Source organism: Scyliorhinus canicula, chromosome 11, assembly GCF_902713615.1.
Source record: "Scyliorhinus canicula chromosome 11, sScyCan1.1, whole genome shotgun sequence".
NCBI lineage: Eukaryota > Metazoa > Chordata > Chondrichthyes > Carcharhiniformes > Scyliorhinidae > Scyliorhinus > Scyliorhinus canicula.
This window is the reverse complement of record NC_052156.1, coordinates 65,755,898-65,781,573: the sequence shown is the minus strand read 5'-3', so window position 1 is coordinate 65,781,573 and position 25,676 is coordinate 65,755,898. Positions and strand designations below refer to the sequence as shown.

Here is a 25,676-nt window from a genome sequence, read left to right as displayed (position 1 = left end):
TTAGGTGAACTATGAAAGTATGTGGATGGATCAAAGCTGGAGATGATTTGTAGAAGCTGTCAATCACAGACTACCGTTCAAAAGCTATGAATAGACTGCACTTTAGCTTCCCGGCAGGGGTTCCTTCTCTTGGGGGGGGGGGGGGGGTCTGTGTGTGGGGAGATCTGTGAAGGGAATTCAATCGGCAGGGGATCCCTGTGAGGTCCCCGCCCTATTATAGGGGTTCCTATGGGGCATCTCCTTACTACAGAGGTTTATGGGTAGGTCCCCCTATTACATGAGTTACTGGTGGTCCCCCTATTGCAGGAGTCCCTGTGGGCGAGTCCCCTGATTACAAGGGTTCCTGTGGGGATGGTCTCCCTATTACCAGAGTACCTGTGAGGGGGCTCCCTATTACAGTGATTCTTGGCATTCCCCCTATTACAGGCATCCTCGGGGGTTCCCCTATTACAGGGATCCTTTTTTAAAAATTCATTTACGGAATGTAGGCGTCGCTGGTGAGGCCAGATTTACTGTCTATCTCTAGGTGCCCTTCAGAAGGTGATGGTGAGTTGCCTTCTTGAACCACTGCAGTCCTTCAGTTGTAGGTAGACCCACTATGCTATTAGGGAGGGAGTTCCAGGATTTTGACCCAGCAACAGTGAAGGAATGGTGACATAATTCCAAGTCAGACTTGTGAGTGACTCCAGATGGTGGGGTTCCCAGACATCTGCTGCCCTTGTCCTTCTAGATGGTAGCGGTCGTGGGTTTTGAAGGTACTGTCTAAGGAACCGTGGTTAGTTACTGCAGTACATCTTGTAGATGGTAGACAAGGCTGGCACTGTTCATTGGTGGTGGAGGGTTTGAATGTTTGTGGATGGAGGAGCAATCAAGCGGGCTGCTTGTCCTGAATGGTATCAAGCTTCTTGAGTGTTGTTGGAGCTGCACTCATCCAGGTAAATGGAGAGGATTACATTACACTCCTGACTTGTGATTTACAGTTGGTGGACAAGCTGTGGGGGGTCAGGAGGTGAGTTACTCGCCATAGGAGTCCTAGCCTTTGACCTGCCCTGGTAGCCACAGTATTAATGTGGCTAGTCCAGTTCAGTTTCTAATCAACGGTAACCCCCAGGATGTTGATTGTGGGTGTTTCAGTGATGGTCATGTCATTGAATGTCAATGGGTGGTGGTTAGATCCTCTCTTGTTGGAGATGATAATTGCCTGGAACTTGTGTGATGCAAATGTAACTTACACCCTGTGGGGGGTCCCCCTATTACAGGGATCCCTTGGGGGTGGTGGGTTGGGTCACCCTCATACCCTCAGGTTCGAGGTTGGAGCGGTGTTGTGCATTGGGGGTGGGGAGGTTGTGGCCGATTTGCAATGTGAGGAGGGTGGTCGGCCATGGGACCCAATAGCGGGACTCCCTGGGAATCCCTGATATTCCATGCCATGCATAAATTTATGCATGTGTGGAACACTGAATTGCATCCCACTTTACGACCGAGAGAGAGCTGGCAGGAGAACCTTCGGCGGGATTCTCCGTTGCCCGATGCTGACATTGGAATCGGCGATGGGGCAGAGAATCCACTCCGATGCCCAAATCGAGGTCGGCACTGGTTTGACGTCGGTCAGCTATGCTCCGCCCCCGGGGAAGTGGCATAACCGCTTCACGCACCCCACGTCATTGCAAAGGTGTTGATGTGCTATCGGTAGGCCCTCCCATGATGCTCCGCGTCTGATGGGCCAGCTTCCTAAGCGAGTGGGTGAGGTGTGTCTGAGCGGTCGGGAAACCGGCGTGGCGGCTGCGGACTGTGGCCAGCATCGCCACACTCAGCCGGCCTCTGTGCCGCTGGCCGGGGGGGGGGGGGGTGTCCGCGAGGGCTGGGAGGGCTAGTGGGGGGTAGCCAGGTGGCGGCCTGTGGGGTCGTGAATTGCACCATGTTGTACAGCGCAACTGCTGCAGGTCATCATCGTACACATGCGCAGCCAGGGAACCGGACATTCTCTGGCCGTTTTTGGCGCTGGGGCCGGGAGTTTCACCCGGTGCCGCTACTACCTCTCACCAGTCCTGGAATCGGTGAGGGTCCGGCACCAATTTTGGCATTGTAAACAGCCCTCGAATTCTCCGTTTGAGGCGGCAGTCAGCCGCAGATTACCGGCTTGGGTCACTGTCAATGCAGAGTCTACAAGTTCTTCCCGTATCTGCCGACCCATCAGACGCGGAGCATCATGGGTTTATTCCGGGTGCTCCCGTTTCGTCCCATAGTCCAAAGGTTTACAGGTTAGTGGATTAGCCAGGCTGAATTGCCCTTAGTGTTCAAAAAGGTTCAGTGGATTTATTGGGTTATGGGGATAGGGCAGCGGTGTGGGCTTAAGTAGGATGTTCTTTCTAGGGGCCTGTGCAGACTCGATGGGCTGAATGGCCTCTTTCTCCAGAGTAAATTCTATGCTTTCTTGACTCTGACCTGCTGTTGTAACCATAATATTTAAATGGTGTCATGTCAGTTTCTGGGCAATGGTAACTCCCAGGATGTTGAAATGGTTACTGTGTTTCTTTTATTGTTCATTCTCTGCATCTAAAGCAGCCACTCTTCAGATAATCATGTCGCGGATACAAGTAGAGCTATACATTTGAAAGGGTTTTTCTGAATAAAAATCCCAGGCCTAAAATTTTGGCAGGGTCCTGGTTTGGGTGTACGGTTAACTCTTTGGGGGAGGGGGGGCCAGTGTGGTGGCACAGTGGGTTATCCCTGCAACCTCACGGCGCCGAGGTCCCAGATTCGATCCCAGCTCTGGGTCACTGTCCGTGTGGAGTTTGCGCATTCTCCCCATGTTTGCGTGGGTTTCACCCCCACAACCCAAAGATGTGCAGGCTAGGTGGATTGGCCCTACTAAAATTGCCCTTAATTGGAAAAAATGAATTTGGTACACTAAATTTTTTTTAAAAACTCTTTTGGAGGATATCTGATTTTTCTCTACATTCTCAACCCTGAACCATTTTCCTCTAGCCTGTTTGTGGGTCAGGAATGCCAGGTGTGGAACACCCAAACCCATCTCTGCAGAGAAGCTCGCAGTGCTGAGAAACGCAGGGCTATAAAATGTCACCTTGGCAGTGCCAGGCTGGCACCCAGGTGGTATTGCCAGTGTACCAGACTGGCAGTGCTAGGGTGCCCAGGTGGTATCAGCAATGCCACGGTACCACCCTGCCCAAAGGGCATGCACCTGGGGGCCTCCGATCCGCTGGGAGACCCTCATGAGCGCTGTTCCATCGGGTGCCATTTGTGGTGACAAGTACTGAACGCCACTTGCCGAGGTCTCCGAGGAAAAAGAGATAGATCCCACGCCTTGGGTAACTTGGGAATCTGCACATTGAGGTGAGACTGGTTGCCTCGCTTTAATATGCAGATTTGCTAAAAAGTGATCCCACCCACAATGGGCAGGATTTACATCGGAACGTTTCGTGAGATTGAGTGTGATCTCTCGAGGCGTTGCGAGCTGGTAGATCCCACTGTGCCATGACATGTTGCTTTTCGGGTGTAGCGTGGCTGTTTGATCGCACCCTAGTTGTTCCATTCACCCAAGAATGAAGTGACTGTTCCAAGAAGTTGTAATAGCAGATTGTGCCTTTGATGTATTTTCTAGTTTGCGGAATGCATTTTTAATGATTTGGTGGTTTTTATTGTACAGTGAGAGGTAAATCTTTTTCCAAGGAATGTAAATATTTTCTACTGACATTGCATGAAACCTGAAGCATTTACATAGCGAAAGTGGGTGAGAGGCTATGGAGGACACATGGGGGGACTGAGCTGGCATGGGTGGTATGAGCATGCATGTGGGGGTTGGGGGGGGGGGGAGGTGGATGAGTGTAGCACAGATAGCCTGGTTTATCTGAAGGGCTCGGAGGATACATGGGTCCAGAGGGATGGTATGGATTATCTGGGGAGGTATGGGCTGACATCAGAGGTGAGTGTTTCCGGGGGGGGGGGGGGCTTTTATACACTTGAGGACACAATGCCGTGTTAGAGAACAAAGGTGGGCTTCTAACTTGCTTGCGCACGCACACTGGGTTAATGGCTCGCAAATGGCACTGCAAACAGCACCCCTGGGTATAAAGACAAAAATGGTGTGTGACGTGTGAGATGGGTACGCTGTTTGTCAGCCATGAAAGTGCACAGGTCGTGTTTGCTGCTCCTAGAGAAAGATTCGGCTTCTGGTGTCAACAATATATTTTCTATAAAACAATTTGGTTCATGATGCAAAGATATTTAATAAATAAGAAAACAGACATGGTTATTTTTATGCACCTGCACAAATATACACCCCCCTTAAACAGATGCATCATAAAAATAAAGAGCACCCTTCTCCCATTCGTTCCAATATTAGTAGAGGTTTAATTATCTGCTCAGTTGACATCAAAAACCGTAAAAGAACATTTGTTCTGTTTCCGCGAAATATCTTAATATTTCTTCCAGATTATTTTACTGGCGATGTGCATCCCTCTTAAATCTCTGCATATCAGGCTTCTGAGCCATCCTTTTCATCTGGGTCCTGGTGAGCAATATCTCTTGAGATCTGCTTTAAAACTAAAGTGATTGCCGATATTCAAAGACAGTGCCTGGTCTCTCTGCAAGGCTGTGCTCGTTTTTATGGGGTCAAACCAGTGCTGTTAACTTTCAGCATGTGTAGGGTCTCCACAGTATTGTGCACTAGTTGAAAACATTGCATTTGAAGCTTGCCCCACTACCAAAACTGGCCAACTCTTGGATTAAGTTTATCATCATTATACATTTCTGCAAATTGTGTCTCCGAGGCGTCTCTATTTCCAAGCTGCTTATTTTAAATGCAAGGCCAAAAATAGGCATATCGTAACATTTTTTGAGTGTCATTTTACTACTTCACAAAGAAAATGACTGCACACCAATGTAACTAGTATGGCTTTGTGTAGTTGGTTTTGTCATGTTCAGTTATTAAAAATCAGTTATTTAAATTCAGTTATTTAAATTCCCAGCTTGTTGACTAGATACTGAGGAATTTTTTTTGTACTGAACCCAAATTCAACTGTTTTAATTTACATTGCACCAAATTTAAACTCTTAATCATATCAAGGACTACGTATTCTTTTAAAACCACCTTTCTCAGATGCCGTATTGTATTGATCCATGACAGATGTTATGTTCACTAATATGGAAATGTTTTGACCATTAGCTCTCAAATGTACCACTATTATGAGGGCAATGTGTGCCTAAACTGTTGATTTCAACCAAAGCAGAACTCTAACTGAATCAATGCTGGTTGATAGTGTACACTTTAAGAAACAACCCGGTATGCTTGTTATTTAAGGAGACATAATAATGTATTTGATCCCAGGTTCTGACCATAATTGACAGACAGCATTGAGGCTGCTTAAACCTGCACAACACGTGTTGCTTGAAAATACTGGCATTTTCGTCATTTTTAACCTCTGCCTTTGTAGAGTGAATTGATTTTATTACGTTTGCTCAACTGAGTTCACACATCCTTTCTTGGTTCTTGCTATTCAGAATGCCAATCATTTCCACCGACGCATTTTGAAATGATGTCTCAAAGTGAGCATGAAAAGTTATCATTTTAATTTTGAAATCCAAAATGTTATCGGCACTTTGTGAATTCTGGCTGCATGCTGTACTTCGATTAAAAATGAGATCAATGTGCACATATACAGGAGGGAAAAAAAGCCAGATTTAGCCAGTAGAGGGCTCAGGTTTGAAACAAGGGAAGTCTGTCTGGTAGGTTTCTGTGAGCTGATTTGAAAAGGTCAGTTAGGAAAAGACATATTCGGTTAACAATTATTGCTGTAACTCGCTCAAGGAAATCACAAAGCAAATAAGTTAATGATTGAGAAAAACACTTTTGAGTGTTCCATACATAATTGTCAGGTAAATTCATCTGACAAAGGGAAATTGCTTTGTCTTTTTGGGGAGCTTCTCTACTGGTTGCACAGCAGAAGATTCCATCTCATGACTCAGCATAAACTTTTGTTCTCAGCTTTTAGTTATAACAAAGAGCAGTTTGTAGATTTGAATATGATCATGTGTGCAATGATGCAACTGCTCCAATCTGACGCTCCCCAGTATATCAATGTGATGGAGTGTTGTGTGAGATGCTGCAGAACAGCATCCCTTGAATCCCACAGTGTTTACTGTTTTGAAGTTACTGAAGGATTTTTCAAAAGCTGTACAGGATAACACATGGGACTTTGCAAGTCATGAAAAATAAAGTCACATAGAGACTGAAGGAACAAGAACTGTTTTCTTCTGTGGTCGTTAAAATAACCCTCAGCTTCAATGCACGTGAAAGAAAAGTTACACATTTTAGCAGAACAAAGCAAAACTCATGAAGGGGCAGAATGGAGGATCACACCAGTTATGACATTGAATGTAATTTATTTGTTCATGTGATATGGAAGTGTGCTTGTGTGTGTGCAAATGTGTGTTCAGATGAGTTTTAAAAAAAATATTTTTATTCTCCTTTTTCATATTTTTGTTAACATAAACAAATAACAAAAAGGAATCAGGAATCACCCAAAGTCAGCTTTAACACATACAGTCCACCTCCCCCAACCCTCCCAGCCAATCCCCCCCCCCAACTAATGTTCGATGTTATCCAATTCTTGAAAGTGCATAATAAATAACACCCATGAATTGTGGAACCTCTCCATCCTTCCTTTCAGTTCAAACTTAACCTTCCCAAGAGTCAAGAATTCTAACAGGTTACCCCGCCACGCCAGAGCACAGTGTGGAGAGGTTGCTCTCCATCCCAAAAGGATCTGCCTTCAGGCGATCAATGAGGCGAAGGCTACAACATCTGCCTCCGCACTCGTTTCCAACCCAGGCTGGTCTGACACCCTGAATATGGCCTCCTGAGGGCCTGGGTCCACTTTCACATGCACCACTTCAGAGATTACCCTAAAAACCTCCTTCCAGTAATCCTCCAGCTTTGCACAGGACCAAAACATATGAACGTGATTTGCCACCCCCCCCCCCAACGTTCAGACACATCATCTACCCCTTCAAAGAGCGGGCTCATCCTCGCCCTTGAGGTCTGCTCTATATACCACCTTCAGCTGTATCAGCCCCAGTCTTGCACACGAGGTGAAGGCGCTCACTCTCCGGATCATCTCACACCAGAGTCCCTCCGCCATACGTTCTCCCAACTCTTCCTCCCACTTTGCTTTGATCCCTTCCAGTGGTGCCTTCTCCTCTTCCAAAATATCTCCATAAACCGCCGACACTACCCCCTTCTCCAGTACCCCTGTCGTCAGCACCTCCTCCAGCAATGCGAAGGCCCGCTCCACAGGAAGTTGTATATCTCCTTCCTGGCAAAATTCCGAACCTGCAGTGTTCATATGAATTGAGGGCCCGATTCTCCGCCCCCCACGACGGGTCGGAGAATAGCGGGAGGGCCTTCCCGACATTTTTCCCGCCCTCCCGCTATTCTCCCCCCCCCCCGCCCAACTACCGACCCGAATCGCTGCCGCCGTTTTTTTACGGCCGGCAGCGATTCACAGCTGTTCGATGGGCCGAAGTCCCAGCCCTTTACGCTGTTTTTACGAATGGCAAACAGACCTGGTCTGGCCGTTCGTAAAAACGGCGGGAACAACTCGCTTTTTATAACCATGGCACCGATTGGCACGGCAGTACCACGGCCGTGCCAAGGGTGCCATGGGCCCGCGATCGGTGGGCACCGGTCGCGGGCAGCGGGCCCAATGCCCGCGCACTATTTGTCCTTCCGCCGCCCCGCAGTATCCATTCGTGGGGCGGCTGAGGGGCATCCCGGCCCGCGCATGCGCGGGTTTCGCGCAAATACGCGATGACGTCATCCGCGCATGCGCGGGTTGGAGTCTTCCAATCCGCGCATGCGCGGCTGACGTCATATGACGCGTCAGCCGGCGCTAACTCCGGCAAGCGGGCTTAACGAAATTCGTTAAGCCCGTGATGCCGGAGCTTGCGGCGTCGGGCTGCTAGCCCCGACCGGGGACCAGAATCGGTTCCCGGTCGGGAAGGGGCGCGCTGGCGTCAAACCCGCCCGGGTTTGACGCCAGCCTTACAATTTCTCCCGTTTTGGGAGAATCGCGCCCTGAGTTTTTTCTTTTAACAACAATGGGATGAATATTCCTTGTTCCTTCAATCTTAATAACTCCATCGCACCCCAGCTGAGAATATTCCTAATTGGAACACATCCTTCAATGTGTCAGTTTGCTAAATCTCATTGAAAGTATTTCCCAAACAAACTCACCCAATAATATCCCCCACCTGCAAATTTTTCCACAGCTACGTATTTGAACTGCATGAATCAGAATTACTGCCCGACCTTAAAAAAAGGACAGTGTTGCATGTTGCATTCGCCCCACATAAACTGAAGTTTTGAGAGGAATAGGAAAGCAGTGTGTCAGTGTATTACTGAGAAAAATGCTTTTTTCTTTTCTAATGTATCCGCAGTCTCAGAATAAGAAAGATTCTTAAACTATACAAGGTGTTGGCAGTCTATTACAGCTATTGACTGTGGGGCTTCTTTGCTGCAAGGAATGTGGAGGATGGCCTCAGTTGCTGCTTGCTGTTCCAGTAGTGGCCTGTGGTGTATGCTAACCACTGCTGGAATAATTTGTGTATTGTTTGAAGTTGAGTAAAACTGCATCATCACTTGTTGAAATACAATTAGTGCCTTGATCTGACAATCTTTCAGAAGGTTTAAAGAAGTGCAGCAGCCGAAGTAACTCACGCACCAGGGGGAGATCATTGCTTAGAATTTAGATTGATGAACCTCATCAGCAATTGTAAAAAAGATTCTGCGAATCAGGTTGTGGGCCATTGACAATTGCAGAAACATAATTACAAGCCATGTTTTCTTTATAAGAAGAGAAAAATTACTATGCAAAGAATAGCAGTAATAGCTTAGAGATTTTGCAGAGGGAACTGCTTTTATTAACATTGACACATAACCTGTTGGTAAAAGGCACTGTCAGTGTTTGCTTTCAAAATCCTCTTCCTCTGACATGCTAGTACATTAGTTATCACAAAATGAGATGAGTGCACTTTGTCAACATCATCTTTGCCCTAGCAGGAAATTGTTATATTGCAGGAAAAACCAGAGTAATCAAACTGCCAGCATAGTAAAATAAATTACACTGTCGCGTCTGCCAATAACCATGCTGGTTTAAAACAGGACGCTACAGTGCAAACCAATTTAATGCACTGTGGCAAATAACATCTTCAACCTTTTGAAAGTTTAGTGACATTTAATTAAGTGCATATTCACATCAATAATGCTTTCTGTGACACAAGTGTGGTGAGTTGTAAAAATATCACCATTACGTGGGTCAAGGAATCTGTTCTGTATCCTCATACCGGAATAAACATTTAAAAGCCCACAGATGTAAAACAGCTTTTTTACATTTTCACGTTTTAAATTGTATTCAAACACGACTGCCTACATTCAAGTATCTTTGACAAAACTGGTATTAAGCAATTTTATTAGAAAATAAAATATTATGTGAGATGTGAATGCTCTTTGCATCAAATTGTTTGTTTTTTGATGGTTTTGGTGTCATTTATTAAACTGGATAGGAAATAGTTAAATTAAATTAATGGAATAACTGTTGAAACATTTGTACATGAACATGTGGGTTAACATGTTACTGGCAGAGAGATTGATGTTCATGTCAAAATAAAGCAGGCTTGTGCTTTAACATAATGCTTCTCACAATGTGAAACTACACGCAGCTATTAGGATTTTCTAATCCTGATCTCTGTTAGGGAATCCAGTTAAGAACAGCCGAAGACCTTGCTGCGGGTCCATGTGATTCATGTGCTAATTGTGTAGGTGCTTCGGGAAATGCGGTTGAGAAGCACTGTACTTCCTGATTAGTGCCAGTGAACAGACACACAGCGCACAGTGTATAGCAGTTAAGTGTCTGGTCCCAGCTGAGAAAATGGTTCCATTATATCCCAGCTGCATAGACAATCCATAAGGGCCTGTTATGCCTGGTTGATCAGTGTAGTTGAGGCAGTGACTTGCTGTGAGTGTGAACCTCTATTTGCTGTAACAGAAAAGTGGAAAGGAAACTGATGCTCATTCTCATTTAGTTCGGTAAGTACATAGAAATATTTTGATATGGATTCAGCGTTGTATAAACTGGATGTGCTGTTCTGCTTAGATGCTTAAAGGTGCAGCTTGCGACTGATGGAAATCAGTTAAGTGTGTGGTGTCTGTGTTTAAGAAATGATGAATGTGTTTATGTTAACTCAACAGTACCTGCAAATACAAGCCTTAGTTACTGTAAATGCTCTCTATTTGCTGTATCCATGAAATAATACTCCATGTGTTATAGCTATCTGAATAGCATTTGATTTGCTTCGGATTTCTATTTCCTAAGTCTTCAATGACAGATTATTTTGTTGACAAATCATGTGGATTTGAAGACAAAAGGATGAAGAGAAAGTACTCTTTTTTTTTAGCAGTCATAATTCTCTCAGGCAGGAACAGACCCAGGCAAGTGGGTAGAGGTATTTAGGACTGGTCTTTATTTCAGGAGTTGCCTGTATGGTGCATTTTACAGCATCCTAAAATTAAGACATCTCAAGTGGGATAGTCTTTCAAAGGGTATGGATCTCCTTAAATTGTAAATGAATATTCAGAGCCTTTCCTTCCAAGGCTGTTGTAATTAAACTGGCTCGGTATTAGATCTCAGAAAGGAAACATTCATACAGGGTGCAATCTGAGAGATGCTATATATACTAGCAAAAGGTGTGTATTTATCAAGAATAATTATTTTAATGAGCTGCCATCATATCACGGATTACTTTTGTTAAAATTAAGTATTTCAGTACACAATTACAAATAGCCAAGTTGTTTTCTTTCATTTGAAATCCCAGTGTAAGCGTTGTTGTTACTGTGAGAGTGCAGATTTATAGAAAAGTGGCTACCTTCCTCTTCAGATGTTAAATCCACTGAAGAACAGAAGCACCATTTAACCGCCACGCAAAATATATATTCTTTTAAAACTCTGATGATAGACTTTGAATTTTCTTGTGTGAATCCAAACACGTAATATGAGGAGGCCAACAGACTTCCACCAACTCTTTCAAAATATAACCCAAAAGTCCAAATGAGATTAGGGTATCTTACTTTAAGTTCATAGAGGATAATTCCTTCAACCTGAGATATATTATGATGTTTGACAGTGTACCAAATCAGAATAGATTAGAAATCCGGTTTTAATACAAATGCTTACTGAAGTAATTTGCTGCTGATTGCTGACCTTGTGGTGTTGGTCAGTTATTGTTTTGAACACATTTAATTGCCCAATAATTTACTACATGAGCAATATATTACTGTTCTCTAACCCTTGCATCATAAATTTGCAATTGCTCAATTTAAGCTATGGATAGATATTTCTGGTGCTCTGTTCTACTTTTTGTCAAAGCATAGTGTGCGTGTGTATTATTTAAATATATAAATATATATAGAGTATATGTATTAATCTATTTAGGGTTTGCAGATAATTATCTATTGAAGTGTAACTTTACAACATTTGTCTGCAAATTGTAAACGTGGGAAACTTGTAGATAGTACCAAAGGTTATTTTAATATAAAATTGATGCGTTGTTTTATTGGCACTCAAAACGAAAATAGGACAAACAACTGGAAATCATAAAGGCATGGTGTTGACATAGTAATGTCTGGTAGTACATTGTAACAAGCTTTTATGGTGAACATGTTGATGAACTCAGTGATGTGATAACATTAGCTCGGATTTTAAAGTAAGAATAATAGTAAGACTAATGGCACTCGCCATTATTATGGCATAGAATTGGAAAGCAATGTCTGTTGTCTAAACATATAGGGCACAGTAGCACAGTGGTTAACATTGTTGCTTCACAGTGCCAGGGACCCGGTTCAATTCCCGGCTTGGGTCACTGTGCAGAGTCTGCATGTTTTCCCTGTGCCTGCGTGGGTACCCTGCTGGTGCTCCAGTTTCCTCCCACAAGACCCGATAGAATTCATAGAATTTACAGTGCAGAAGGAAGCCATTCGGCCCATCGAGTCTGCACTGGCTCTTGGAAAGAGCACACTACCCAAGGTCAACACCTCCCCTATCCCAATAACCCAGTAACCCCACCCAACACTAAGGGCAATTTTGTACACTAAGGGCAATTTATCATGGCCAATCCACCTAACCTGCACATCTTTGGACTGTGGGAGGAAACCGGAGCACCCGGAGGAAACCCACGCACACACGGGGAGGATGTGCAGACTCCGCACAGACAGTGACCCAAGCCGGAATCGAACCTGGGACCCTGGAGCTGTGAAGCCATTGTGCTATCCACAATACTACCGTGCTGTTAGGTGAATTCTCCTTCAGTGTACCCGAGCAATTGACTGGGGGATTTTCACAGTAACTTCATTGCAATGTTAATGTAAGCCTACTTGTGACAATAATAAAGGTTATTACTGGCCGTGTCCCACCACAATCAGGGCAGGACATGGCCGATAGATCTCGGGAGAGGCCGCTCGCAGGATTCCTGATGCGTTACGCCTTGCAAAGTCTAAGCAGATTTAACACAGCGGACGATGCCCAGTCTTACACGGCTAACTGAATTTAAGCACCCACTTAGCCATGCTAATGCCAGATCGATTGGCCACCCAGCATCGATTAGCCTCGCCAGGGAGATCCCAGCCAGGTGCCGTTCTATACTGGTCTCCACAAGCGGGGACCAGGCAGACCAGTAGCCTGGGGGGATCTCCTAGGTGATCGGAGACCCCCCAGGTAGTCAGCCTCTGGGCAGGGTGGTACCCTGACATGGCTGGTGCCATACAGGCACATTGGCATTGCCACCTGGGCATGCTGACATTGGCACCTGGGTGACAGCCTGGCATTGCCAGGGTGCCCAAATGGCACTACCAGGCTGGCAGGGACACAGCTAGGATACCAATCTGGCATTGTGCCCACGCTAAGGATCAGACCCAGGTGTGCCCTACCCGTATGAGGTGAACCCAGGGGGGGGGGGGGGGGGGGGAGTACCACCCACCAGGTACAATAGGGGGAATCCAAGGGTTGCGTCAAGGGTTTAAGAGATTGGGGTACCATTTACCAATGGCTTCCTGATTTCTTCTTGCACTGAGGAGCTCCGCTGCAGGAAATTAAGCTAAGTGCGGCCTTGGGGTTCCCCACCGGGGTATGGAAACGATGTAGCGCCAGGAATAATCTCGCTATTCCTGCCTAGAAAGGATTCTGTTTTATTTTGTTTTGATCTCGTCCACTGGGTGGAATCTTGTGCTTTCCCAGTAGCAAGGAAGCAAGATGAGTAGGGGAACTAATTGAGCATGAGGTCAAAAGCCAGCTTCCCGATGGCGGGATGAGCTTTTACAGTTACGTTCAGGGAATTTTGAAGGCCTCCTGCATGTATCTACATATTATGCATGCTCATTAAGAGTCCAGCTCACCAGAATTAAGTTCCCCATCCTAATTAAATTATTATGTAATAAAACAGGTTTGCAACTGCATGTAAATAGATTGCAGCAGGTGAAGAATTCAACTGGACATGGAGTGAGTAGCCAGGGATTTTTCCCCTGTAGGAGGCATTGTTCAATTGGGTAATAATCTGGTGATTGCAATCTGAATGGCATGCGACAGGAGACTGGCTGAGGGAGGGAGGGAGTTCAGGATAGGGACGAAGCTGGGGAGGGAAGGTAAGTTGCACAGACATAGGAAGAAGGGCAAGGTCTGGCTTATTGGGAGTGGAGGCTATGTAAATTGGTGGGGCGTGGGGGTGCATTTCCAGGCAGGGATATCGGGAGAGAGATGGTCCTAATAGGAGGTGTTAGTATTGTCTACAGTGGGGTTCAGTGGGTTGAATTAAGGTTATTGGATAGCAGAAGTAATAGTCACAGGAAGGATGGCAGGAACAGAGTTTTGGCCATGGAGTAGCTGCTGTCATTGATTAAGAAATGGAAACAAACGGGCAGCACAGTATCGCAGTGGTTATCACTGCTGCCTCATGGCGGGGTCTCAGGCTCGATCCCGCCTCTGGGTCACTGTCCGTGTGGAGTTTGCGCATTCTCCCCGTGTTTGCGTGGGTTTCGCCCCCACAACCCAAAGATGTGCAGGGTAGGTGGATTGGCCACGCTAAATTGCCCCTTAATTGGAAAAAATTAATTGATTACTCTAAATTAAAGAAAGAAGAAATACAAATTAATCAAAAAGGTGGTCTGGATAATTGGAGGGCCCAGGGTGGACATGGGGATGGCAACGGATGTAGGCCCAAATGGGAGAGAAAGCACATGGAGGATGATGAGTATTGGCTCAAGAGTAATGAGCAGAGGTTCAAGGATAACAAAGAGGAGAGGAATGGGTATATTGAGTGGGTAAGGATGTTGGTAAGTGATGGGGAGGGTAGCAGGTCGTACATCAAGTCTGGAAATTTGCACACACCATTTTCTGATGGCTCTTCACAACACAAGTGCTCTGTATGTGTGAATCCTCAAAGTGGAAGGAGAGCCTTTTCAGTTGGATAGAGTTAAAGGTGGCACAATTTTCTGAAGAAATAGACACCTGAATAGTCAAGAGCTAACTGCACGAGGACCATGCTCAGGTGTGCTCTCTATAGTGAAGCCTACACAGGGCAACTGAAGCTGACTGAAGTGTGTGTTTGTGTGTGCACGTGTGTGTGTGTTTATATGGGGGGCTGGTGGAGGTGGGGTCACACAGGGTCAGTGTAGAAGCCCACTGTTTTCTAATACATCTAATAGGTAAAAGTGATAGTTAAAAGATAGCTATTTAGCATTAAGCCCCTGGTCTACTGACCATTTTAAAAACTCACTCATAACCTCAGGTCATTTCAAAATACACATTCAGCATTTCAAAACATAGCTTCAACAGAACACAGCATTATAGATTAAAAACAACATTCCTATGCAGCTAACAAGATAAAGTAACCCAAGGACAAGGCAAGCTCCATGGCAACAGCACAGAGACCATTGACCTAACAAGCAAGTCAGCAAGAAACTGGTTCAAGCTGTATGCTCATACAAGAATACATTTAAGTTAATGTTGCATATTAAATGACAGACAGTTAAAACATTGAATCAAACTTATTGATGTTAACCCAAACCAATTAGGATTACATCGGGGTATAGCTAGATGGCTAAAGTCTGATATGATTTGGTATAACCGTTATAGCTCGTACGGCCATTTTTATCCGGATCATTCTATATTCTTTGATCTAAGCTATTCGCTGTCTCTATCTTTCATACTTTCACTTTCTAACTCTAACTCTCGAAGTAAATGCAAGCTGTTTTGCCGTAAGCAAGAAAATCATTTCTGTATTATTTGAAAGTTGAATTGTTTACAAAATTGCTTCTCTTTGAGTCCCTTTGCTGGCTGGATTTATTAGAGAATGAGATTTAAATAATTCTCAATTGTAATCAATAGAGACAAAGAAAATGATTCTTATTTGCACCTGAGAAGTGTTAACTCAAATTTCCACTGAGCTTTAGTGTTTGCAAGTGCCAATAAATCCGCATGGTAGATCTCTACAGTCGGGAGTGTGACAGAAAGAGGGAGAGAGGCAAACGTTAGCGTATCCTCGTATCCAACCATCCTACCCCAATTGCAAATCAGCCTCAATTCTGCTTCAACTTCTCGTCCAGAGCGGAATATTCTGCCTCATGGATTTCAGGAAATTGATGTCAGAGATAACTTGCTGCTTTATAAATTGGACTGCATTGATGTTCTATCAAGAGACATCGCATTAAAACAATGAAGATAGGAGAAACTGTTGCCATTGGAGGAAAGATCGAGAACCAAAGGACACAGATTTTAGGTAATTAACAAAAGAAAAAATAGCAACATTAGGAATATAATGTAATGCAGCAAGTGATTAGTATCTGAAGCACAGTACCTGAGAGTGTGGTGGAGGAAGGTTCAATTGAGGCATTCAAGAAGGAATTGAGTTATTTGAAAAAGAAGAATGTGTGAGGCTAAAAATGATGGTCTGTTCCTTGGTAAATGGCTCCTTCAGAGAGCTGGCACAGACACAGTGGGCCAAATAGCCTCCTTCTGTGCTCAAAAGTCTGTGAGCCTGTAAAACACATCAAGGGCATGAAGTTGCATTACTTGTTCACAAGTTGCCCACTAAAAGCACCAGAAAATATTAATGCTGGTGTACTCAAGTGTAGGTAAACCTTTTCACAAGCATACATTCATATTCCTTCCATTTCTGAACATGGTGGGAGATGAAATGGTCTTTACTTTTCTTTGCCTCATTTTTATCTTTCTTTCCATCATCATCCCATCTTTCTTTTTCTTTGTAAATTTCACACTGGGTTTAAGATTTAACATTTTATTACTCATTCTAATTATTACTTCATGGTTTAGACTCTGAGGAGGAAATTTTAACAATCAAAAACAGGGGTATTTGAATCATGTAAATAAAAACCACAAACCCAATTACAATTCTAAAATTTCTGTGTTTAAATTGAGGTGTGACAGGAGGCAGACTGGTCAATTAAATATTTTAATCAGGCTGTGTCTATGATTGCAATGCACCTATGACCCACAATGTCTTCTGTACCTTCAGTCTCCTTCTCCTTCCCCCACTCTAATTTATTGACCTCACAGTGGTCATTTCCCCCACCTGTATTCTCTTCTCCTCCCCCCCAATTCTCTTCCCCCCCACTCCAATCTCTCCCCCCCCACTCTGATTTCTCTCATCCCCATTCTGATCTCTTTCAGCCCCCACTCCGACCCCTATTACCTCCCACTCCAATCTCTTTAACCCCCTGTTACAATCTCTTCCACTCCCCACTCCAATCTCTTCCCCACCCCCACTCTGATCTTTTTCTCCTACTCTGGGGCAGGATTCTCTTCTACCCACTCCCCTTTTTTTTATTCTCTTTCCTTACTCTCTTATCCTCTCTCTTCTCCCATTCTCTTCAGCCCCACTCTCTTCATCCCCTTCTCTTCCACCCATTTTCTTCCTGCCCGCCCCATTTTTCCCACCCCTTTCCCCTGTCCCTTGACCTGTTTCCCCCATCCTCTTTCCACTGCCCTGTTTCTCCACCCCTCTTCCCCCCACCGTCTTTCCCCTCCCCTCTTTCACCTTCTCTCTTTCTTCTTTCTTTCATCTGCTCACTTTTCCCCTGCCCTCTTTTCCCACTGCTCATTAGTGTTGAGAAGCAGCTGTAGTCTGAGTGGCTAGCAGCGCCGTCTGTAGTTCCATTTTTCCCTTGTCACCGCTATTGTAGGAAATGACGAAAAGGTGAGTCAACAGTAGTTTATTTCCTACTCACAGCTAGGAAATATAGCAACCAAGCAATAGTCCAAGTCCCAGCCGGGACAATCCTCAGATGCCTGCTTTTATCTCTGGGAATTAATGAGCTTGCTGTTGGGCCTCTGGGGGAGTACGATGGGGAGCTCGTACTCTATGAACTCCATGGGACAATCAGTCGGATCTTCCCGTGGGTCTCATGGGGGTTATATCTCCACTGTATCTCCCACCACGTCCCTTAGCAAAAAACATCCATTGTATCACTGACTGAATTGAGTACTGGAATTGTTAATTTTAAGCTATCATGGATTTCAAGCATGACAAGAAGTTTGCATAGCTTTAATTATTTATGTTCTTTTTCGAGTTGTTTATCCTTTCCTTTTTCCTTTGCTTCCCTATTAAATGAAAGTATGATAATTTTTCTCATGTAGCTCGGTCCTTATTCATCACTGAGCACTGAGAACAAATGTGAATGGGCTATCCACCATGGGATTTAGTATGGGGAGAATGTCAGCATGTTATTCTAGTAATTGAATAGTAAATGAAAGTGAGAACCCTGTATTCTATTTCTCTAAATGTGTTGTAGCTTGTTGTATTGCTGCATCTAATACTTGCCTGAAGTAATTCATTCAGCACAGTTAAGAAATTGAACCTAGGTACTCCAGGCCAATAAATACCCATATGCAAAATGAAAGTAAAAATGAAAGAAGTCCTCAATGCAACACACAAGGGTCGATATTCTCTGGCCGTTGGTGTTCTCTGTTCCCGCCAGCAGCGCAAAGCCCGGCCATGGGTTTCCTGGTGACATGTGGTGTCTTCAATGGGAAATCCCATTCTCAATGGTGCCCTGTCAGGGCAGGATCAAAGAATCCCACCGCCAGCGAACAGCGCACCACAGAGAAACAAACGGCTGGAGGGGGGGGGGGGGGGGGGGGCGCAAGAGAATCCAGCCCAAAATGTCAGCCATGGCACACTTGTTGCACTCAGAAAATTTGCAGACTCAAGACCCACAAAGAAGTCAACACATAACCTAGGCTAACACTATCTGTACAGTACTGATGGAGTGCTGCATTGTCAGATATGCCATCTTTCAGATAAGACTTAGACTGAGGCGCTGTCGAGCCTTTCCTGAATGATCCAACAGCATTTATCAACAAAAATCAGGAAGGTTCTCCCTGGTGGCCTGATCGTCATTCATCCCGCAATCTGCATTGCTAAACAAAGAACATTAAATCATTGTTATTTGTGGGATTTTGCTCTGTGAAAATTTGCTGCCATGTTTCTTGCATTCCAACAGTGACGACAATTCAAAAGTACTGAATTAATTTGAGAGTGCTTTGGAACATGCTGAGCTTTTGAAAGGCACTATATAAATGTAAGTTTTTTCTTTCATATAATATTGCCCCTGGTGCAAATTTGACATGGCCAATGCATCAGTAGCTAAAATCTTAGAATGACCTGTTCCAGGAAATCAGCCCAAAAGATACATAATGGAATTACATCATTTCTTTTATGTGTCACTTAGTAACTCTTTAGCCTATAGAGAAAAGTACTGGAAAGCTTATCGTACAATCACGAGATCTGCTGAGCTCAAGTGAAGCATTAGAGAAGGCTTAGAGAAATTTTAACACCCACCATCCCTTCCCGCACCTCCATTTACAGATGAAATGGTTATAATTCTGGATTTTGTGAGGAATGTGATGATTCCTCTCCCTCCCTGCCTTAGAACAACATGCAAGAAGGTAGGTAGATAATTTTAACGTTCCCAACTTCTCACACTGTTTCAAGAAGATGACTGCCTATAAAAACTAAGGAATGGCCCAGCAATTAGGTGACTAGAGCATGAAGTTGAGAAGGTGATCATCAAACTGCATAAATGCTGCTGCAAAGCAAAACAAATTAACAGAGGAAGAAAGTAAATCTAGACTAAAAGGCTGGGTAGCATCCAAATTGTGCCCAGACCATTCCAATTGTCCAGGCAGTGTCTGGGGAAGGTAAAGGAACATGTTACAATCAGTCCGGTTAATTTAAAATAAACACAGATTATCTGCCCTTCAGAACAGCCCAATTAATTTATTTGCATGAAATAGAAACACGATTGTCTAAATGCCAGTTGATGCAATAGAACAATTTAACACACAAGTAAAATGTACCAAATCACTCATGTCAAATTGTGCTTATCAAATGTGGTGGCAAAATTCACATAAATAACGAACTGAAGACACAGTGTACATGGATTACAGTTTACAAGGAGAGTTCTAAAATTAGGAGGAACAGATTGAATGAACATGAGGGATCTCCCATTTAAGATGGAGATGAGGTGGAATTTCTTTGCTCAGAGAGCCGTTGGTCTTTGGAATTCAGCAATGAATATATTCAAGGCGGAGTTACATTTTTGACTAAGAGAGTCAATGGATATGTGAGAGCAGCATGAAAGCAGAGTTGAGACCACAATCAGATCAGCCACTATCTTATTAAATGGTCAGCAGGCTCAATGGACCGAATAGTCCATTCCTGCTCCTATTTCTAAGGATTTTATGTTCTTTACCTTTCATGTTGAACAAGTGAACCTTTTTAAACTACTTCAGCCAATTAATGATGCCATTCTCCTTCTGATGCCGATATCCTCGAATGTCTGTGGGAGTTGCATGAGACAAGATGAATTTAGTAAATGGAGCCATGTTTTACACATTTAGCAGTTTACTTAGTAAAACAATAATGACTGGAGAATCTTATTGTTAATATTGCAAACTTTTGTGACAGTCCAATGAGTAGCTGAGTCATGAGCTTACAAATGACTAAATTTGCATTGAGAGGTCCTTGTTCAAGTCCCAGTGATGACATTCTAACTTTTCTCACAAAATGGGTGATTAGTTTCATCAGCCCACATTTGGGTATCTACTATGGGAAAGGCCAACCCACCCTGTGGTATCTGGAACACTGTCTTTCTCAGTTGCTGGATCGAATAAAGAGGCCATGGTAACCTACAGAGAGGTTGATAGCTTGGACTGTGTGTGTATTCTCCCAAATGAGTGAAGGCATCTCAGTGAGGGTTTGACAAAGGTGAAGCAGTAAAGCGAAGCAAGAAGAAAATTAATAAATCAAGTGGAATTACTTTTAATTAAACTCAAAGATGTCTATTTTAAATCTCATTGTGCAAGAAAGAATCAGTATATCATTTATTTGGAGTAACGTTGATATTATAAGCTGCCACAGACTCATAGATTCATTGACGTTTACAGCTCAGAAGGAGGCCATTTGGCCTATGATGGCTATGATAGTCAACAAAGATCTGATTATATTAATCACATTTTCCAACACTTGGTCAAGAGCCCTGGAGGTTACAGCAGTGAGGGTGAATATTTAAATACTTCTTAAACCTTACAAGAGTTTCTTACCCACCACCCTTTCAGGCAGTGAGTTCCAGACTCCCACCAACCTCTATGTGAAAATGTTTCTCCTCAACTCCCTTCTTAGCCTTCTACCTCTTACCTTAAATCTATTCCCCTGGTTGTTGACCCCTTTATTAATGAAAAAAGTGCCTTCCTATGGAGCCTATCTATGCCCCCCTCATTATCTATTGAACCTCTATTGGGTCATCGCTAAACCTTTGCTGCTCCAAGATAAACAGCCCCAACCAATCCAATCTCTCTTCATAGATCAGACCCTCCAACCCAGGCAGCAACCTGATAAATCTGGACGATATCCTGGTAAATTTGAGGTTATCCTGGTGAATCTCCTCTGCAACTTCTCCAGCGCGATCACATCCTTCCCATAATGCAGCGACCAGAACTGCACGCAGTACTCCAATTGCGGCCTAACCAAGGTTTTATACAATTTCAGCATGACCGCCCTGATCTTGCATGCTATGCCTTGGCTAATAATGGCACGTTTCCCACAAGAATTCTCAACCACCTTATCTAACTGCTCTGTCACCTTCAGGGATTTGTGGATATGTTCTCCAAGGACATCCAATATTCAGTACTTTCCAGGGGCTTACCATTCATAGTGAATCCTTTGTCTTGTTAGCCTTCCCCGAGTGCATTGCCTCCCACTTTTCCAGGTTGAGTTTCATTTGCCACAGCTCTGCCCACCTGTCCTGTCCATTGATGTCCTCTAGCCGTGTACAGCTATCTTCCTCACCATTTTACCACCCTACCAATTTTCATGTAATCCGTGTGCCATTTAAGTCCAAATTGTTAATGTATACCACAAATAGTAAGGGCCCCAACATCAAACCCTGTAGAACCCTATTGGAAGCAGTCACAGAAACATCACTCTACCATCACCCTCTGCTCCCTGCCTCTCAGCCAACTTTGGCTCCAAAGTGCCATTTTGTCTTGGATCTCATAGGCCCTTACTTTCAATCGCCTTGAGGGACCTTATCAAAAGCCCGTTAAAGCTCACATATAGACCACTTCAAATGCCTTAACAAACCTTTATCAACACTCTTGGTTACCTCCTCAAAAAAATTGATTCAATTTGTCAAACACGACTTTCCCTTTACTATGCTGACTATCCCTGATTGATCCGTGTCTATCCAAGTGCAGATATATTCAGTCCCTCAGAATTCTTTCCAGTAACTTTCCACCACTGAGGTTAGAGTGACTGGTCTATAATTTCCTGGTCTATCCCTACCTACCGTTTGTAATGAAAGTTGCCATAGTCCCGGCGGACCATAGGCTGCTCTCCCCTTTTGACTGGTGGTGATTTAACCTGGTGGTCACCACACCTCAGGCGAGGGGCAAGTTTGAGAAGGTGGGGTTTTCATGGCTCATATGAGAATTGAACCTGCGCTGTCACATCATGAACCAGCCATCCAGCCAACTGAGCTAACCGCCATCATTTGTTTTATGATGGAACCATGTTAGCCGTTCTTCAGTCCTCTAGTATCTCACTTGTGGCCAGAGAGAATTTAAAAATTGCTGCTGGTGCCCCTGATATCTCCTGTCTTGCCTCCCTCTATTGTTTGAGATTCATCTCAACTGGGCCTGCAGATTTGTCCACTTTTAAGGCTGCTAACCTGTTAGTACCTCCTCTCTCTCTCTCTCACAATGTTAATTTCCTCTAATATTTTACAGTCCTCCACCCTGGTATCTACACCTGCGTCATCGTATTTCATTGTGAAGGCCGACGCAAAGTTTTAATTGAGGACTGCACCCATGGTTCCACATTCAGAATATCTATATGATCCCTAACTGATCTTTTTCTAATTAGTCTTTTGTTCTTTATGTATTGAGAAAACCTCTAGGTTTTCCTTTATTCTACCAGCCAAAGCTTATTCATGCACTCTCTTGGCTTTCCCAATTTTCTTTGCAAGTTCTCCCTTGCACTTTTTATGCTCCTTTATGGACTCTGCCATATTGAGCCCTTGGTATCTGCCTGACCTTGGTATCCAGGGTTCCTGGTCTTGGTCCCACCCTTTGTCTTCACAGGGTCATATTTGACCTGTACGCTCGCTAGCTCCCCTTGAAGGCCTCCGGCTGCTCTGATACAGTTTTATCTGCTTCCAGTTCACTTGATCCAAATCATATCGGAATAAAATTCACCTTTTCCCAGTTAAGACCTTTGTTCCTGACCCATCCATATCCTTTTTTATAACTATCCTAAATCTGAATTATGATCACTATCTCCAAAACGCAACGACTGATATGATTTCCGCCTGCCCTCGCTCATTTCCAAATATTAGGTCCAGAATTGCCCCCTTCCTTGTTGGGCTTTCTACGTACCGGCAAAAAAGATTCTCCTGGGTGCAATTTAAGAATTTTGCTGCCTCTGTACCTTGTACACCAAAACTATCCCAGTAAATATTTGGGCAGTTAAACCCATGTTTTATGGCTGCCTACACATTTCTGAAAGTTGATTACATATTTGATCCTCTATCTCTTTATGTCCTATTGAGGGTATTTTTTTTATTGTTAATTAATTGTTTCAATATATGTAGCATATTTATTGATGCTTGACTCAAAGCCGAAATGGTAAATTATCAGAATATATATATTTGTATTCACCATTTGACAGCCTGTGGTCTCTGTGTTCTGTTACATTTTGTTTGCAGCAAAATGTAAACTGGAAAATGGGATGAAATTAGTTAATCTGAACATGCCACAGAACATGTTACAGTAGATCATTTAACATGCTGCAAGACTTTGTGGTCGAACATTGGTCTACCCCCAGCATCTATCATACAATTTAACACACAGTGTGCAGAACATTCAGCCTGCATCAAACCAAGAACCATTGACTTTTATTTCTTTTAGTGCCTTGCTAATATTGCAGAACTATTAATTTTTCTGCTCCTCTGAAGTCTTTGCTCTGCTCAAATTGCATACACAGTTGTTCAAAATCTATGATTGCAACTTTAATATTCATGCTGAGGAACTTACACATAGATTAGCAATATGAAGCGACATCTCTGTCCAGTTTGCAATCGGTTGGCGCCATTGGTGGCAGTCAGTTCATCTTGAGGAGTAAGATTTATTACACATATGTACTTTGTTGTGAACATATCTGCAATTTTCATTATTTTTTAGAGTACATTTTTGATAAAGAAAGCTAAACAGGGTAGTTTTATGAAAGATACGCTAATTAAGGATGGTCTCTTCCAAACTGGTTAATTATTCAGGGTTGCTAATGGACCTAAAGACCATTAAATTGAATCAGATACTTCTTGCACCAGACAAATGTTAAGTGCCTCAATCACTGTGGAGAAACAGACTTTGCATAAACAGCACAGAAAAATGTGTTCCTCGTTTTTGTATTTGTGTGTGTGTTTCTCTACATTTATGTGTACAATTCAACTTTGCAGGCAAAAATGAACTTCATATTGAACAGTGACTACAAAATTACAATAAGAGAAGCCAAATAGACTATCTTATTTAAGAAACATCAGTGGCTTAACTCTATCCCAATGCACAGATATTTTCTGGAAATAAATAATATATAACTGTTGTGCCATGTGAAAGGGTAATGTTATTGACTTTCCCTTAATGCTTTAACTATAAGATAACAAAAGCAAAAGACCCTAGGATGGACTCTCCGCAACCTGACGGCAAAATTGCGTTCGTTGACGATGCGGAGAATCGTTTTAGCGTCAAAATCGGGAACGGCGCCAATTTTCAATTTTCTACCCTCTGAAAGCGCGCGCCGATTATCCACTGCCTCAGGCCATTGCCTGAGGCCCGTCCCACAATGCTCCATCCCCGATCGGCTGGATAGCTGATGGCGTGGGACACTCGTGGTCCCAACCATTCTGGAACCTCCCGTGGCGGCTGTGTACCTGGTCCAGGGCTGCCACAGTCGGAGTAGGACCGATCAGTGGGAGGTGGGGCCTCATTCGGGGGTGGGACACTGTGGGTGTGCGGTCCGGGGCGTGTAAGCGGCCAATGGGGGGGGGGCACTACATTGGCGATCCAGGCCCGTGGACTGAGCCCACCATGAAGCATGGCATGGCCACTGCAGGCCGCCGCCGTGCGCATGCTGGGGGCCCTGTCGGTAACGGCAGCAGTGAGCTCTACACTGCCTCCCTGCTGGCCCCCAACAAAACGGGGAATTGGTGGCGTAAAAGACACCGTTTTCACACTGGTGTGGGGATGCAGTCTCCAAATCGGAGAATCCAGCCCCCTATTTTTGTATGATCAAATTTTAATATAATATAAAGTGAGGATTAGATTTGGCATAGTCACAACACTCCCTTGCCTCAGATCAACCTCATTTCTTTAATGATAAAGACATTCTATTAAAGCTATGCGTACTATAATTCTATTTCCAGGCTTTAATGTTGCTGCAGTTCCATACGTGTTACTAGTTTTTGTAGATCCCGATGGTCCTGGGCTGGGCTGGGTGACTAATTCTGTACGTCACGGCTGCGGCTTTATTTTCGTTCCAGAATAAACCTTGTTTGCCTTCTGGCCTGCTGCTCCTGGAATGATCAAACATGGGATTCTGTGCAGTCTTTAAAATGCAGAGAACAACTCTGGTTTAAAACAAAAAGCCCCTCTTTGGCAAACTCGTGCAGTACGACACAAACGTAGAAGACTGGGCCCAGTACGCCGACACATGCGCTATTTCTTTCATGCCAATAGCATTGAAGGGGATGACAAAAATAAGATAATCCTCCTGACAGCAGGCGGTACCCCGACGTTTAGCATTCTAAAAAGCTCAACTTACTCATAGACTTGATGCGGAACCATTATGACTCAAAGCTGTCCTTCATCCTCCAATAATACAGCCGGCTGGACCCGGGATGGGGGGGGGGGGGGGGGGGGGGGGGGGTGGTGCGGGGGGGGGGGGGGGGGGGGGGGGGGGGGGTCGCGTTTCATAATTCCTGAGGAGATTGGCAGAATACTATGGATTCACCACCTCTCTGACTGGGATGCTACCTGATAGGC

General features: G+C 44.1%; 1 protein-coding gene across 7 annotated transcripts in view; it reads left to right on the top strand.

Moving 5' to 3' along the window:
- LOC119973115 (contactin-4-like) overlaps positions 1-25,676 on the top strand; it is a 3,053,649-nt gene that overhangs the window by 1,313,979 nt on the left and 1,713,994 nt on the right. Inside the window, exon 1 of one of the 7 annotated variants that reach the window (XM_038810686.1) lies at positions 9,771-10,105. The exons of the other annotated variants lie outside the window; for them this stretch is intronic. The gene's annotated coding sequence lies outside the window, so the exon portion shown is untranslated. Of the gene's footprint in view, positions 1-9,770; positions 10,106-25,676 lie in introns of those variants that run through there. 7 annotated transcript variants of the gene reach the window in all.